Below are 18,425 nucleotides of genomic sequence, written 5' to 3'. Positions count from 1 at the left end.
TCCCAAGACTCTGGAATCATGACCTGAGCTGAAGGCAGACACTTAAAGACTGAGCCACCCAGGCACCCCTCAATGATATTTTCATTCTGAGACCATGTGATTTTGTAGTTAACTATTTTAAGAAATGTCTTTGCACATTTGTCTTCTAAATTCACTGCAGCATTTTCATCTGCCAGTATTAATGAGAATAATTCCTTCATCTACCTAAGCTCTTAGAAAGTCTAGAAGATGTGCATATCGTGGAGTAGTAGTGAATGGAGCACTCAGTCTTCAATTTTTGGTATTTTTTTTATAAAATCTTTCACTTTATTTTTCTGGGAATTTGTCATTTTCTATGGCTCATCATTTTTGGTTTTCTTGTCTTTGTTCCTACTGTTGCCTCCAGTTAAAATGCTCTTGCTTTTTTCTACCTATTCAAATGCCACATATCTTTCAAAGTTCAATTAGATACCAGTTTATCAAAGAATGTCTTTTTGATTACCCTGTCCAAAAGTAATCAGGGGGCTCTTTTGTTGCATTTCATACCTAAGTGATTTCTGTTCAATTTATTTTGATTCTCTTCCATTTATTTTGATCCTCTTCAATTTATTTTGTATACTAGATTATAAATGCCCCAGACAGTAGGAATTGTTCTCTATCAATCTCTGTAATTTCTACAGCTCCTATAATGAACTTAGGTTGATAGACAAAACTATTAGAGCTGCCCAAAATTAATTCCAAATATGCTTGAGTGCAGGTGTGTTTGCACACGTATGTATAAACATGTAGGGAAAAGTTACAGTCTACTGCAGACTTAGGACTAAACCAAAATTGCAGCTGCTGGCATTCATCAGAAATAAAAGCATGTGTAGGACAATTATTCCTTACTTAAGGAGCAATAAAAATCAGACCCAGCAAATTCACCTGGCCACAATTTTTATGTATATATAATTGTATAACAAAACTATAGATTTCAACATAAAATATAGATGTCACAAATAAGGAAAAATGGGTCACTACTGAGAAAAAAAAAACTTATTTCAATACTATTTAGTCCTATTAAACACAGAGTGTCTAATGAAATCTTGCTTTTCAGGTAACCAAAGACATTGTGTCTAGTGTTTCCTTATAATATTTTATCTGTGTAACCCCAAAGTAAAACTCTATCTGCTGGGTGGAAGCTAGAAGATTTTCTGTGTGCATGTGTGTGTGTGTGCATGTGAGTATAAAATATTAAATTATTTTTCTGGGGGCTCTACATTCCCAAAAACAATGGCAATGTTTCATAAACCAAACACTAACTCACAGCTAACAAAAGTACATTCCATAGAAATGTAGAACAGTGCTCAAACTTTAATGTGCACAGAAAACATCAAGATAAAACTTCTTACGAATTTCAACTTTGACATAGTAGCTCAGGGCTGCACCTGAACTCTGCTTTTTTAAAATTTTTATTTTCATTTCCCTGATGTAAAAATTTCCTAGACAAAAACATTTGATTTTTGACCAGTAAGCCGAGAATTCTCCCATGTTTCCTAGAAACAAGCAGAATTTCCCAAATCATACTGGTTACTTTAAGACCTTTAGAAATACCTTCCAAACAAGTGTATCACGGCAATACAGTTTTTAGTAGTTTCTGCTTCATTCCAAGTTTGAGAAGGAGAAAGAGTGACTTAAAAAAAAAAAAAAGTTGATGAGAAAACATCATTTGGTGAAAAAGAACTCTTAAAAAATCACAAAACTAGTGTTTAAGATAAGCAACTGTCTCTTCACCCTTCATGAAGGTCCTATAATTCACATGCCGTTAGCACGAAAAACCCAAAGCAAAAGATGCTCTTGACTTCCACCAGGAGCACTGGGATGATTAATGTAGCATTCTCTTTGATAAATTTTGCTGTAGTCATTTCAGTATGCACAGATTCTGGAAGATTCAGATGTAATCGGTACTCCTCAGAGACCTCGATCAATAAATCATCCTCAGAAACACTAAGGTCACAGGGACAAGCTGAATTACTACCAGGTGATTTAACTTCTATTTCACTTTCCAAAGGTTTCTCATTCCAACCAGCCACAATTTTTAATCCGTAGGCTGGTCCCTTCATCTCCACTGGACCTCTGTACTGGAAATGCCTTCCATCAGATACCTGGTTTTGCTTGAAACGTGGTCTCTTGGCAATAAAATTTGAGGAAAGGGACCTGGATGGCTCACAGTACTACTTCTGACCTGCCTGAGGGTCAGTTCTTCTCTCGTTTTCTCCCTTAGACTTGGTGGGGTTGGTTTGGATTCTGGTCAGATTCTGTTTCATCCTTTGGATGTTTCCCTTTATTCTAAATTTAGTAATGTTGGAAGAGTGTGAGAGTAAATTGGAGTTGTCCTCAATGCATTTCGTGGCCATCCGTACTAACTGATCTTTTGGCACACGGTGTTTTTCTCCGCCTGGAGAACACCAGCATTGCAGGCGACATCAACTACCACGGACACATCTGATGTCTCAGACACATCTTCTGGTCGGCCAGCACTTAGCGGTACTGGGTGAGAGGCTGACTGGGGAGCTGGGAGAATGGTTAACTGTCCTTTTCCACTGACAAAACTTGATACAAAATTTTTGTTTTCTTTAATTCTCAGGATCCTGGTGTGTAGACAGAGCTAAGGTTCTGGGGTAACACTGTCTCGCCTCTTCCAGAAGCTGTTGAAGGAACTCTTTAGAACTCCCGAGGCTGCTTTTATCTAGATCGTCTTGGAAGTTCCAGGACTGCGTAACTTGAGTGAGCAGCCCCTTTCAGGAAAATTCCATGATTGAGGTAAATAGGCTTCTCAAGTCCTTTCTCTTGCTCTCTTGACCTGAATTCTGCAGGCTTACCAATCTTCTCCCGTGATGCAACATGGCTGGCCCAGGGACTGCACTTTGAGGAACAAAGCTGCAGAGTGTAGACTCGCACTCGAGTCGATCATGACCAAATATCAAACTTGTTTAATGTCAATGCATAGAAAGCATAAATACAAAAATGCATATAAAACGGAAGCAGATAAATCATGATGGAGACATCGCATTTTAATGTAAGAGAAGTGGGAGACCGGGAAGGCCAGACAGAGTTTTTGTACCTTCACAACTGTCATCTTAAAACATGGCTGCTTAACTAAAAGCACACCTCCAGGGATCTGTCATCATTTAAATTATTGCTTGTGGGCCATAAACCATGGATATCAATTTTCACTAGAACGTCATAGGTCAGAGACAATCCTACAGAGCGCAAGGGAAGGGGGTGAGTGAGCTGTGAAAGCAACAGTTAGCCTCAGAGAGAAGATCTGCGCTTTCCCTTTGTGCACAGTCAACAAGGACAGAAGCCAGGGGCACATTCAAAATGTGCTACAAACTGACATGTGTGTCTTCACTCTCATGATAAATGTTCATTTGAAGTTACTCTGTAGAGGAAAACATCAGGTGCAAACATGACTCTGCACTGAAGACACATTCACACAAAAGCTTTGCCCTACACAAGCTTGCAGGAGACACCAGATGCAGTCCGTCCATGCCTTTGAACCCAGAGCAGGGTCGTGACGAGGCACCATGAGCCAGGGTGCAGCCCTTCCATAAACGCAGGAAGACAGAAATGCCGCAGGTCTGCGTGATAATGTATGAGTGTGTCTGTGTCAGCAACAGGGAAAGAAGACGTTCCATGGAGGTTGTCCCAGTGGCAAAAGGGTCAGTGGCTGGTGGAGATAATGAACATCACCATCGCATGAGCCTTCATTCGGGAAAAATAGCAATCTGGAGGAGACGAAGAGCAACTCTGTGGGCAGCCTCACATTCTGGATTTCACTCCCTCAACAGATACTACTGAAAGTCTATTTAACAGTAGGGAGAGTAGGAGATCTGTAAAGATGCAGGCCAGAACTCTGAGAAACTCTGAATTTTGTCTGAGAAATAGTAAGGAGTTCTTGCAGGAATAAACCCTTGTACCTAGCATTACTCCCAAAGTATCTCTTTCAGTCATTTTGAAAAACGTAGGTCAGTGTATATTGAAGTGTACATACACACTCTCTAGTCTGAGAGAGGATGAGGATGATGGAGAGGAACCATGTCAGTTGCCTGGTGGGGAACCATGGAGGTCTCTGAGCAGAGCCATGAAGGATGCTTGTGAGTTTTTTTTTAACAGACTCCGTCTCACGCCGAAGAGTCAGTGGGTTCAGAAGAAGTAGCAAGCTGTAAGGTCAGGACACTTAGCTGCCACAGTCTTTTAAAGATGCTCCTTTATCCTGGTAGAAGTGGGGAGAGGAAACAGGGCAATTTGAGCTTCTGATGTCTTCACATGAACCTGGTTCTCATGAGTCCAGACGCATACTTGAACTAGTCCTGGGGACTGCGTGCCACACCAGGCACTAACCCCAGCCTTTCCACATTCACAGAAGCCATCAGCCAGCGCTCTACCTGTGCTTTTCTGTCCTTCCTGCTCAGCATCTCCATGACCCTCTCCGTTTGGTGCCTCGAGGAGCTATACCTTCAATGGCATTGAATTTTGCCCCTCTCTTTGAGACTTCATTGCTTGGGATTGCCGATCTCTTCCCAGAGGATCTGTCACTCTTCCCAGAGTGTCTTTTACTTGGCCCTATTGCCTCTTTCCCCCAGCTGTGTCCTGCAGGGAATGTGGAAGCTATCCAGATACCACTCTGTAGCTTATGTAAAGCCAGAGGAGGTTAGACTAATAACTTGTCATTCTCAACATTCTGGAGAGTGAACTATCTATCTTATAATAATCTGTAGTTCTATTAAAATACCAAACTATTTCCCATTCCAATCAGCAACTATTCATGACTAAGACATATAAGTAAATACAGTTATTAATAGAACACTAATATAATTTGTTAATTTTAAAAGGAAAATAATTTTCATATCTCTTAAATGCAGCAGGTGAAGAAAATAGTTTAAGCTAACACTAATTTTGTAGTAACTCTGTTTATAATTCCTGTCTATGAAATTGCATCCTGTGACCGTCTTCCAGGAAATGAACAGGGAGGGTCACTATGAGGTCATATCTTCAGCAGACACAGCTAGTTCTTATATTTTCTTGCTTTCTAAAGACACAAATTATCACAAAAGAGAGACTGATACAGACTGCAACACTGGCAAACTCTTCCATATACAATTGGGTTAGGTTGTTCTTACTAATTGTTATGAGCGGAATTCCCCCCTGCCAAAAAAAGTTGAATTTCTAACCCCTAGACCTTCAGACTGTGACCTGATTTGGGAGTAAGGTCACTGTAAACATCATGTGGAGATGAGGTCATACTGGAGTAGGGTGGGTCCCTAACTCAATATGGCTGTAGAGGACCACTGGAAGGACAGACACACAGGGGATGACATGTGAAGACAGAGGACAGAAGTGACGTGTCTTATCTGCAAGGCAAGGTAAGCGTGGGGCTGACCGGAAGTTGGGACAGAGACTGAGCGGATTCTCCCTCGAAAGCCTGTAAAAACACCAACCCCTGCAAACAGCTTGATTTTGGACTTCTGGCATTCCGAACTGTAAGACAATAAATGTCTGTTCTTTTGAGACATCTGGTTTAAGGCCCTTTGTTACAGCAAAAAAGGAAACTAGTACCTGATTCAATATAGTTGATGAAAGGAGGTTAAATAGAGCAAAAAGGAAGCTCCACCACAGAAGCAAACCAAGCCAAGTAGGCTGGCCTCTCAGCCTTTATCTCAAACAGACACACACGTATGTGCAGTCATTGCATCAAGGTAAATTTCTCATTCTTTTCAAATAGATAACGTTTGATTTTCAAAATGTGGAACATTGTATGTACAGCAAGTGGAACAATGGACACCCTAAGAAGAACTCATTCTCTGAATCAAGGAAGAAGAATATTTTAAGTTAGTGTGATGCCTGTTGGGCAAGAGAAAGGTGAACAAGAGAAGGGAGAATCTGGTGAGCAGAAAAAGGGGTCCCATACCTCCTCCCAGACCCCAGGCAGAACCAGTTTATGTCTGTTCTCCTAACTTAATCATTAAGTGTCCTCTTCCAGTCTCAAAAATCTCCCAGTTTGAGGATGAATTACATTTTGACATAACAACAATCTCTAGTGCTTCTTTGTACCCTAACAACTCATACTCAGTGTCTTTGGGGATCCTCTGTAACATGGGGATTGGGATATTATGTCTTTTCTCTCAAGGTCAACCATGAGATAAAAATGACATGAAATATATGAATATGATTTCAAATTTAGAAATATCATCTAAATGCCAGAGTTTTTATCACAACCCCAACAAAGCATTAGCACGCAGTTACGGGAGGCTGTTTTCTGAAATTTGTGCTCTTTGTCCACAGCTTGTCAAAGTTACTACCCTTTCTCTTGGTGGCCACTGCAATACTCTCCTGACCTAAGTCCTCTGCTCTGGTGGTCGCCTCTCACTTTCTCCAATTAAGGCGAAAGAGAGAAGGCGGCAGCTTGCATTTACTGAAAGCCTACAGCCTTGTAAGCCTCTAACAAGGCACTTGACATATATTATGGCAATAAATTCTATTATTTATTAAACTTTCATTACAAATCAGGCACTGTGCTAAGCTGTTCACATACATTAGAACACTTAATGGTCATCACCCATATTTAAAATAGTTACAATAACCCTTATTATAAATAAAGAAATGAAGTTCCAACACGTAAAGCAGTGATATTTCTGAACTTGAGTTCAGATTCAAAGTGTCTGATTCCAGTAACAGTTCTGTTCTTTTGAGCTAAGTGACCTTGAACAAATCGCTCTGCATTCCTGTCCTCTCTACTCATCTGACAATGGGCATAATCACAATATCTCATGAACAGGGTTATTATGAAGAGTAAATAAGTTAATACACGTGAAAGTTTTAAAAGTGCCTCGTACATAGTAAGTGCTGTGTAAGTGACAGTGATGGCCGCTTGCTACTACTGTCATTAGTGTTGTAATTAATAGCATAATCATCATCACCGTTATCTTTATGTACCCAAAGGCACATAGCCAACAGGTGACAGAAAATATTCAAATTAGGATTTTGAGCACAGACCCGCTTATCCAGTCAACAATTACTTATTTAGTGCATGTTACGGGGCCAAGAATAAAATGATGGGCTGGACTAGATGTTCTTCTTTATGCAGCTATCGGTTTTACTTTCGAAGGACTCACGTTCTGTCCAAAAAAAAATGTTTTAAGCTAATTGTTGTGATAGTTGGAAATGAAGGGCGCATACAGGAGCACATAGTAGGTGTACATCTCCCATTCTAGGACAGTCTTGTAAGTCTATGTCTGAAAGTTGAGTCAGAAGTTAACCATATAATAGGTGGAAAAAGAATGTGGATGAGGGTCTTAAAATTAGAGCCTGAATGGGGAATGAAAGTTTTGTGTGCCTGAACAAGCAGGTTTTGAGATGAGTTAGAGAAAATCCAAAAAGCAGAAACAGGAGTCGATGAAGAAAGTCTCACAAAGCGGTGGCTGTAAGGGGCTGGGGAAAGAGTGAATGGGGAGTTGTCTACCTGCTTCAGAGTGGTAGGGTTTTTTTGGTTGTTGTTTGTTTTTTAGTTATTTTTATTAACATATAATGTACTATTAGCCCCAGGGGTACAGGTCTGTGAATCGTCAGGCTTATACATTTCATAGCACTCACCATAGCACATACCCTTCCCAGTGTCCATAACGCAGCCACCCTATCCCTACCCCCTCCACCCCCGAGCAACCCTCAGTGTGTTTCATGAAATTAAGAGTCTCTTATGGTTTGTCCCACCCCAACAGACTTTGGAAGAAATTTTAGAGATGAGTTACACAACAATGTGAATATCCTTGTCAATACAGAACTGTACAATTAAAATGGTTAGGAAGGTAAATTTTAGGTTATGTGGGGTTTTTTTTAACCACAGTTAAAAATAAAATAATAAAATAGAAAGTCATATAGTTTCTTAAGGAGTTGGATTTTATCTGTGTGGTGAAGAGAACTGATTGATTATGAGGTCTGGAGAGACAGAACTGAGACAAGCAAAATAATTATAGAATTTCCAACCTCCAGATATCAGCCTCAAAGGATGTTGAAAAGAATAACAAGAAGCACATCTGTTTGATAATTTTTTTTAAATTAAAAGGTGTCAAATTTTAACCTAAACAAACAAAAAAAAAGAATCAATTATCTGACATCCAACAAATCATTTGAAAGCTTTTTATATATTTCATAAATCTCCTAAACATAATACAAGAGAAATTATAAAAATGAGAAAATCAATATCTACACAAATAAGAAATGTCCAGTTAAAATGCCCTTAAGCCTCTTCCTCCTCCCCTCAAGAATTAGTCACCAGTCAGACCTCGAGGGGTAAAAATAGCGACTCCAGTAAATTAAGTATCACTAGATGCCATCCTCCATATAATGTCCACTTACAGCCTTAAAATAGTTATTTAGTTGTCCTATTATTATTTTCTTCAGACTAAATCACTGGTTCTCAAATTATGTACTTTCAGAACATCTGGGATCCTATACTAAAGTTTTCCATACTGAAATTAAAAAAAAAAAAAAAAAGGCAGGACTTCCTGGCTCACTGGGGAGAAAAACAGTAGATGAGATTGTTTCCATTTTAAGTTTCCTTCAAAACTATTTCTGAAGGCTCAGGGGCCTATTTCTGCATGTCTAAAACACACAACATGAATAAGAAAAGCAGCAAATAGGTATTACCAGAAAACGAAGAGATACAGAATGATTTCTGTCATTAACTTGTGTACTTGTAGTTATATGCAGAAATATAATACACATATTCTACTAGTACAATCCCTACCACTTTGCATCACTGCATTAATACACTGGTATTACACTGAATTATATAAACACTGGACTAGCAGGTGTCTAGCCTCCTGGACAAGTTTTCCACCAAAGGCCAAGAGGTCTACCTTACTTGATTACTTGTCCCCTCCTCTGCCACCCCTTCCTAAGTGTGTTACCTACCACTTTCTTTCTCCTACTCTGCACTGCACGTTTCCATTGATGTGATAGTCTCGGCAATCCGATCTTCTTGGTTTGGTCTTTGACCCCTTCTGTTCTATGACCTCCGGGAAAGCTCGCCAGGCAGCATACAGTGAGGTACCATAACATCAAGGAAGTGTCCCCACTGTGGTGACCTCTTTGTTTCCTGTTCCCCTTCTTTCAGCCACAGTGGGAATATTATGAGCATATGAGGAGAGGAAACAGCTAGATATTGCAACACCATTAGGTCAAGCTTTATTGATATGTATAGGTACACACACACACACACACACACACACACAGACACAATATCTGTAAACATCTATATCTGTGTCTCTGTATCTATAACTACATATCCATGACCATATTATACCTACGCATATAGAGAGAGCAAAAGAGAGAGACAGAGACTTGGACATCAATATGTAATAAAGTACTCTAATGAAGGGACTGTCTCATTTAAGTGACAGTAATATAAGAAACACCAAGAAAGGGAAAACCAAGTACATCTGACTTCTTAAAACCACCACCCAGAAATTACTGTGATTATGTCAAAATGGCCATTCTGTGTTGTCAAACATGTAAAGCCTAAGAGCTCTTACTGAGAAGTCTCTTCCCTCCCAAAAATACTCATCAGATGACCAAGATCAGTAGAATCAGTGGAAACAGTGCACAACACCCAGGAACAGACTTGGCCCATATTTTAGTGGAGTTTACAGTTTTTCCAGCAAAACATTCTCTGTGCTAAGGTCCACTATATGATATCAAGTCAAGCCCTTTGAAGAGCTATGTTTCCTTAGTAATTTCCCAGCCAGTGGACTGAAAGAACCAGTACAGATTATAAACGATTTATCTCACAGCCTGGGAGCAGCTTGTACATGGAAGACATCTAGCCCCTGCTTTTCGAGTGAGTGCAAATTACTGTCCTTAGTAAGTGCTCTCTAAAGCAAGCGCTGTTCCTCGCCCACTGAAAGAGACATCTACCATATATATCTGTCACTTCACCGAATGAGACTTACCACCTCATGGAAAGAAAATATGCAGTTAGGACTAGACTACCACAGGCACCCCACCACCGCACGTGCAAGGCACTCAGCAGGACACTGAAATCACCACTTTCTGCGTTTTCCAGCTTTGTTGGGTTATTCGCAATTTATGGATTTTTCACTGCACCATAAATGTTCCACAAGCCATAAATACCCATTTCCAAAATGCTGGGTATCATCAGAATGTGTGCTGAATAAATACAGTTCAACGGGGTTTCTAAATTTCTCCCTAAAATATTTATCTATCTAACCACAAGATTTCAAGGTGAGTATCTGCTTGATGTGGATGGAAGAGGTTAGCTTCGTTATGGACATTGTGGTGTAATGAAGTGCCATCTTATCTTGATTAGTTCCTAGAACTTAGCACAGAAGCTTGCAAGCCTATTTACATAGTATTTACCTATTTAGTTCCAGTTATGTGTGTCTATGTATATAAACGTGTATGCTTCTGTCTATAAGTACACATACAAATGGTTACACTACTTAAGGACGATTTTAAAATGAAAATAGGCTTAAAAATGAGGACAGATTTAAAAATGAAATTGAATGGTCTCTCATGAGACCATTCGGTAAACAGAATTCCTGACTATTTATATTCATAATAAATGAAAATAGATGCTTTGCTTGCCTCACTTATAAAACCTGGTCTCACCGAATAGTGCTGAAATACTTAGTTTATTTAAGCCTACTAAATTAATAAATATTTAAACTAATGACTATTACCTAGATTTGGGGGGGTTGAAGGGAATGAAATATTTAGAGCACACCTATTATTAAGCCTTTATAAATATTTGAGGAACATATTATGTCTATGACAAATCACATCCTTTAGGGTCTAATCAACTAGCTGTTTTAAATTCCTCTTTATCTAGGTCACATTAGCCTCTTTTTAAAAATAGCTATATATTAGCTGGGTTTTTTCTTTGTTCACTGCAAAAATAAAAAACATAAAGAAGAGAACCATCATCCATAACAGCTCCATCAGAGGCCACCGGTAGTCGCGTGTCCTGATGATGCTTCATCTTCGGTTACAAAGTGCAGTGGATGTAATTGTACATAAAAGTGTAGCTACGGTGAGCTTTTTTTTTGCAGTCCCACCCTTCCCACCAGGAGGGGACTATGGGCAATGACCACCTGAGAACCTTGGTCAGTGTCACTCAGATGAATCTGTATCATCCCTACCAATCAAGTAAACAAAGCAGACACCTTTCCTGGTCAACACCAAACCAACACAAAACAATATCAGACGGGTCAGACGTGCTGCTTTGCAGGAGACTAAGTTGTTGTTCACAATGTGCTCCTCCAAACATTACCTTTTTTTAAAAAAGTGAAAATCAGATGTAAAGAAAATGTAGGATTATGTCCCTAAAAATTAATTTTCTTTCCACTGAAACTGCACTACAAAACAGATCAAAATGCAGATCTGTTAGCATTAACAGTGACAGGAGAAGTACATACTGAAATCTGCAATCAATTCATTGTCTCAAATATTGGCTGGGTTAATGGTATATGTAAGACTTAAGCAGATAGATTACGGGTCACACAGACTATTTTAGAGTTGTGATCAGCCTATGAGAAGATTTACATCTGTACGTGTAAAACATAAGAAAAATCTCCTATTACAAACATACTGACACTTCATGTTAGAGCAACAAAGAACACTGATCCAATTTAAAACACAAGGCAAACTCCATTAAAATAAACTGATGGAATCCAACTTCTAAACTGCCGATGGTCATATATTGATTTCGTGGATTCATTTCAAAACAGTCACGGAAAGGCACACAATGTGCACTTCTGTCCCATTCTTTATTTTAATGAGCATCTGATCCATAAAAAGTATCAACAAAAAGCTACAGAAATAACAGCAAATTAATTTTTGCTGTCATAATCACAGGAAGGGCTCAAAAGCAACTCAGAGTTATCATTTACAGTTTTGTTTTAACTTATGGCTAAAGGAAGCAGGCAATGGACAACAGAAAGAATTAGAAATTGGGGTGGTGGGGGCAAAAACATATGCGAGAGTCAGAGGGAAAATGCAATAGGACAGGAGCAACCATAGAGACGCAGGTACAGAAAATGATGCGGAAATACCCTTGGTGTGCTTCTCTCACATAGAAACAAAATAAATGGTACATGTGCATAAAAACAGAAAAAATCAACCACATGGAAACGCATAACTTTCTAAGGCAGTTTTTCATAAGTTAAAGTCGCACTGTGCTTTGTGACTGGGTGCGTAAAAGGTTTGGGGCTTTCTGTTACTTGCCTCCAAGGGGAGACGAATGAAGTCAAGGGCCAGGATTCCCCGCCCCTGCTCTATGTCCAAGTGTGGATGGGCTGCAGAGGCAGATTCGAGCCCTGCGTTAGTGTTCTGTGGCAATAACTGGTTATTAGATGCCATTCTAGCGTCCTGAAATGCTCTACAGTGGTTTAGAGGTTTTGTAGTCCTCACCAGAATACTCTATGATCACATATCTATATTTCAATTTAGGGAACAAGGACACTCCTTCTGAGAAGAAGCCTAGAATCACATTTGTACCTTAAATTTAGGAACAGTGTACGAACGATCACATGCTTTCATGTAATAGTGTAAGAATTATATGGATGCCGTTGTATACGTGTGTGTATACAGTGGACCCCTAAACACCATGGGGTCCACATTTACATGTGGATTTTCTGACAGTACAGCACTGTAAATGTATTTTCCCTTCCTTATGATTTTTCTCAGTAACACTCTTTTCCCTATCTTAGTTTATTGTAAGAAACAGCTTACAGTGCATATAACATACAAAATTTGTGTTAATCAACGTTGATGTTATCGGTAAGGCTCCCCGTCAACAGCAGGCTGTTAGTAGTAAAGTTTACAGGGAGGCAAATTTATATGCAGATTTTCAACTACTTCGGGGGTTGGCATCCCTAACCCCCCAATTGTTTGAGGGCCAGCTGTGTGTGGGGGGGTGTATTTATACGTATCTCCTCATAATGCCTTTTATAATAGACATTTTCTCCATTTGTTACCTTACCCTGCTTTAGAACATACCTTAAGACACTGCTAAATCTTTACAGAGTGATTTTTCTCTTTCCATGTTTTCTACGTAAGAAGAGATCCATTTAAAAAATGGGAAATCTTTATAAAGAAAGAGATATGGAGAAAGCAAGGACCCTGAGGAATTGTCACTAGGAGGTCATTCCAGGGCATACTCCTAGGGACCTACAGAGAGCAGGAACAACCGGGAGAAGGGCTGACCTGGACGCAAATCTTAGCAAATCACTTGAGTCCCGTGTCCTTGAACAAGTCTGTGCACTGCTTGAACCTCGTTGCCATAACTGGAAATGAAGTCCACGAAACTGCCTTCTAGGATTCATTCCAGAGTAAAATTAGACATTACATCTGCAGTGCCTTGAACAGTATCTGGCCTATCATGAGTGCTCAATACATGAATTACGGTTAATTTCTAAATTTTGACCCTGACATGCTAAATACTGTACACTTGGTGGCATGTCATTCGACCATGATGATTCTTGGCTTTTCTTCTCCAAAGTGAAAATAAACATACCTATCTATGACTGGAACTCTTTTGCAGGAGTAGGGCTATCCTACGAAAATACCCTAACACGAAGGAGCACAGTAAGTAATACTATATGGTAATTTCAAAACACTCAGGATACAAACAGAATCATTGAGACTTATTTCTTTCTACTAAGAGAGATCTCCGGAAAATATTTATTAAAAACAGAGTTGGACAATTTGAACTATCCTCGGAATAGGGTCTCTTCTATCTTTAACACCTAGTGAACAAGTAGGAGAAAATGAAATCTAATCTTTTTTGGACATAAGAGGATCAATTCTTAAAACTCACACTACCAATAAAATTGAGAAACAAGACTAACTTATTGGCAGATGCAGAAATTCTCCAGAGTTCAGAAGCAGAGTGCTTGTTTATTTTTTTATTTATTTATTTTTTTGAATTTATTTATTTGTTAGAGAGAGCGAGCGAGGGACCACAGGCAGACAGTGGTAGGCAGAGGCAGAGGTAGAAGCAGGCTCCCCACCGAGCAAGGAGCCCGATGTGGGACTCGATCACAGGACGCTGGGATCATGACCTGAGCCGAAGGCAGCTGCTTAACCAACTGAGCCACCCAGGCGTCCCCAGAGTGCTTGTTTAAAGAACTGTTCCATTAACCTTAATTAAACCGGTCAGTCCCCCTTAGATCAAGGGCTGCGTGTGGATACAAGTATGTCTTGATCCTGAGCCTAAAATGTAGTGGGCTATGGTCACTACTTCAAAAATTTCATCCAAAAAAAAAAAAAAAAAAAATCATCAGTGCAGATCCTCCAAATATCTAAACTTCAAAGTCTACTTTAGTTTGTCCTATAATTATGACAGTCTCCAACAGATGCCAGAGTTATCCAAGACATTCTCTTGATTATTTCTGTTGTTGGGAGTTACCTGAAATTCAGGGGTCACGGTCTGAGGTCTCATGACCCATTCAAGTCTTGTATTATAAGTATCCGTGAGGGCCAAGGTCGACCGTATATGTGCTATAGCTCTTGTACACCGAAAGCTTTAAAGGTCAAAGAGTCATTTAACATTGTTCATGCACAGTATATTATCCACAGATCTACAGAATCGTAATTCTAGTTCACCAAACAAGAAAAGCTCTACACTTCAAGAAAGATATTTTTTCATAATTATTTATAACTGGGCTTTAATTTCTCAAATAGAGTTACCATGGTCTCACAGGTAAGACTGACCATGGTCTCACAGAATCTCTTATCCAGTGATCCTCCCCTAATTGTTTTCAAGCAATTATCCAATTATTTTTCTCCAAAAAACCAGGATTTACCAGTAGTCTGTCTGAGCATATTAGGAAGGTATGTTAGTGGCTGGGGGGAAGTCTCAGTAGGACTACTGTAAAAGGTTTTCAGACTGCTCTGTTCTCTCTGACTTTGAGGAGTCAATTAAATCTTCAATGACCTAAACTGTCATTTTTTTTCTTGCCTTTTTAAAGAATTTCCTTTTCATTGTGTCTTCTTTGCTTCTGGCAATTCTTTTGTTGGGTTCTTGGTTTTGGCCTAAATTTTCCTTGACCTTTCAAGGTCCTTGCAGTCATTTATCTTTTTACTCCTGAGGAAGAAGGGAACCTGCATTTAACACCTTACATAAAATCACTTCACCTGCGTTCTTCCCCCCCAAAGGGGCATAAAATAATTTCAATTGAAACTGTACTTATAGGGGCACCTTACAGGTGCACTCTGTGGAAAGTCTAACTCTTGGTTTCATCTCGGGTCCTGATCTCAGGGTCATGAGACGGAGCCCTGCCTCAGCTCTGAGCTCTGCGGGGAGTGTGCCTGAGAGTCCCCCTCTGCCTCTGCCCCTCCCTGCTCATTTTCTCTCTCTCTCTGTCTCTCAAATAAATAAATAAATCTTTAAAAGAAAGAAAATGTACTTACAACAAACACAATATTTTATCTTACAGTTTAGATTTGTACTGTTAGTGATTAAAGCTCAAAAAATCTAAGCAAATTATAAAACCAATACAAATGTTAACTTTACTTTTTGGATGTTTCCAAATCCCAAATTTCTAGACTGGTTTGAGATTATATTTATTATAAAGTTTTTATTAGTATATGATAAGCATTTGAATTTTGATTTTTTTTTTTTAAGATTTTATTTATTCACTTGACAGACATATCACAAGCATGCAGAGAGGCAGGCAGAGAGAGAGGAAGGGAAGCAGGCTCCCTGCTGAGCAGAGAGCCCAATGCAGGGCTGGATCCCAGGACCCTGGGATCATGACCTGAACCAAAGGCAGCGGCTTGAACCCACTGGGCTACCCAGGCGCCCCTTGAATTTTGATTTTTAAAATGTTTTGCAATTGAACATATAAATAGATGTTAGGTCTATAAGTTATGATCACAATCAATATATAACACTATTCAAATAGATTTGAAGCCACCATATCTATCTATTATCTATCTCCCTAAATATAGAGACATAAAATATATACATGTATATACATAATCAACCTGAAATACAAGTTCTGTGAGGCATTTGTGGAGTTATATGAAATGTTATGTGAAAAAAAAAACCCTCTTATTAACAAAGAAGTAAATATAAAAGCAAAGGATAAGTTAACTAATCTGAAATCCACAGCATCATTCACAGTGACCTTTCCTAAAATATATTGAATAAAAAAAGAAACTCTGCACTGAAATGATGGTAGGAAACAGTAATTAGATCTCTTCTTGGGTCAGAGTGTTGCATACTAGCACATTAAAATAAAAGCTCTGAAAAGCTTGGGTCCTACGTAAGAGAACCTCCAGTTAACAACCCCTGAAAGCAGCATTCAATGGAACATACTTCTTAAAAATGCAGTATTTGGGCTCCTGGGTGGCTCAGTGGGTTAAGCCTCTGCCTTCGGCTCAGGTCATGATCTCAGGGTCTTGGGATCAAGTCCCACATCGGGCTCTCTGCTCAGTGGGGAGCCTACTTCCCTCTCTCTCTCTGCCTGCCTCTCTGCCTCCTTGTGATCTCTCTCTCTCTCTCTGTCAAGATTTAAAATAAAATCTTAAAAAAATATAAAAATGCAGTATTTGAAAATTATATGCAAACTCTCTACCATTTATGATTATTTCCAGTTAAAAATTAATGTTTAGATTTTATGGAACGGAACATTGCGGGATAGATCTTTATTACTTCTTACATTAAAAAGAGGTTTCTTACATCTTATATTTGCTTTATTTAATGAACATTAAATGAATACCGAGAATGCACTTTACTAAGCACAAGTAATTTAGGATGAATAATTCCCTGCTCTTACTTTACTAATAAAGTGAAAGCACTGGTTCTTAATCAAGGTAAACAGCATACTGACTATGTGTCTACAGAAGGTATTGATCTGCGATACGTATTTTACTCAGATCTTTGACATATTCAAGCTTGGTCATATTCCACCGTGATGGATTATTTTCAATCTTCTTAACAGAAATATGAGGCGAAAACAAAGACAGTGTTAGAATATGGGAACCTAGCTTACAATATGTGACCGCCCACAGTTCAGGATTATAGATCATACTCATGGAAGCTACATAAAAAATAATGTTGAGGGGCCCCTGGGTGGCTCAGTGGGTTGAGCGTCCAACTCTTGGTTTCGGCTCCGGTTGTGATCCCAGGGTCATAAGATCGAGCCCTGAGTTAGGCTCCACACTCAGCAGGGAGTCTGTTTCAGAGTCTCTCTCTCCCTCTCCCTCACCCCTCTCCACCCCCTCTCTTAAAATGAATAAATAAATACTAATAAGGTTGAATACAGACTGCCATTTTTGTTTAAAGCTATTTTATGTTTATACTTATAAGTTATTAATAGAATAATCTTCTGATTACTCTGCCATGGGGTGAACAAAATGAGAATCTTATAAAATAATCTCAAGGGATTATTATTTTCTTCGTTTTCTAATCATGTATCTCTATTTCTGCACAAATTTTCTAAAACGAAACAAAACAAAAATTATCCTACAAAACTTTCCTCCCTTATTTAATAAAAATATATTTGCATGTTTGTGTTTGAGTTTTGACTTCATCATTTAAAAATAACAATCAATATCACAATTTTGTGTGAGTTTAGGATCAATGACGTTGTAAGGGTCCTTTTATGTGTTCAATCCTGCTAAAGATAGTTTTTCCCCTTAAATGATCAATTTCAAGTATTTTTAGGAGTTCATTATTAAATTAATTACTTAATTAAGTCAGCCTGTTACGCTTCTACTCATCAACCATTGATTGAGTGTCTACTATGCTACTGATACCAAGCTAGAATATCTACCTCCTAATGAATGTGAGAAGAGCAGCCACTTAATTCTATTGCTTCTCTTGACATTTCAAATGTACTGAAGAAGACTGGTTGCAGAAGCAGGAATTCTGAGTCAGTCTCAATGTGTGTATTTTTCTTTATGTGCATGCAAGTGTTGCAGAGCATTTTACAAATGGTTTGCCGATCCTCGCGGTGGCTCCTTACTAGGGAGCTCGCAACAGATTCAATGGACTTTTAATTCACGTAGGAAAATCAAGACCATAAGACATCACCACTGGATTCCAAAACAGTTGGAACATTTATTTTGTTCTGGCATTTCTTTCCAAATTAGGAAGACAAAACCCTTAAAAAAAAATAGTCACAGATTTTACAGAAATTCTATGTTCAGCTCACTATTCCTGACTAGATGAACTACTTAGACCAATTACAACCTCTCTGAGTCTAGACTTTCCAGCAGTAGAATGGAGTTAAAAATACCTCTGACCTAACACACAATGTATCCCTTTGGTTGTGACTTCCCTATTATTTACTAATCCATCCAGCAGGTATTTATTGAATTTCTACTGTGTGTGAGGCTTTGGTGCTGGGCAGTAGGGATGAGAGTGTTGGGAAAAC

At 39.0% G+C, this 18,425-nt stretch overlaps 1 protein-coding gene and 1 pseudogene across 2 annotated transcripts in view; both read right to left on the bottom strand.

Annotated features, from left to right (window-relative positions):
• The window catches only part of NALF1 (NALCN channel auxiliary factor 1), a gene marked incomplete at both ends in the record, with an annotated part of 605,530 nt that overhangs the window by 514,984 nt on the left and 72,121 nt on the right, over positions 1-18,425 (bottom strand). The gene's annotated exons all lie outside the window — the stretch shown is intronic.
• Positions 1,767-2,932, bottom strand: LOC308340540 (PIH1 domain-containing protein 2-like; annotated as a pseudogene). The gene is made up of 2 exons: positions 2,841-2,932; positions 1,767-2,609 (listed from the first exon to the last, which is right to left on the bottom strand). The product of its transcript is annotated as a PIH1 domain-containing protein 2-like (transcript).

This window comes from Martes martes (assembly GCF_963455335.1).
Source record: "Martes martes genome assembly, chromosome: 3".
NCBI classification, from domain to species: Eukaryota; Metazoa; Chordata; class Mammalia; order Carnivora; family Mustelidae; genus Martes; species Martes martes.
This window is presented reverse-complemented; position numbering and strand designations above follow the sequence as displayed.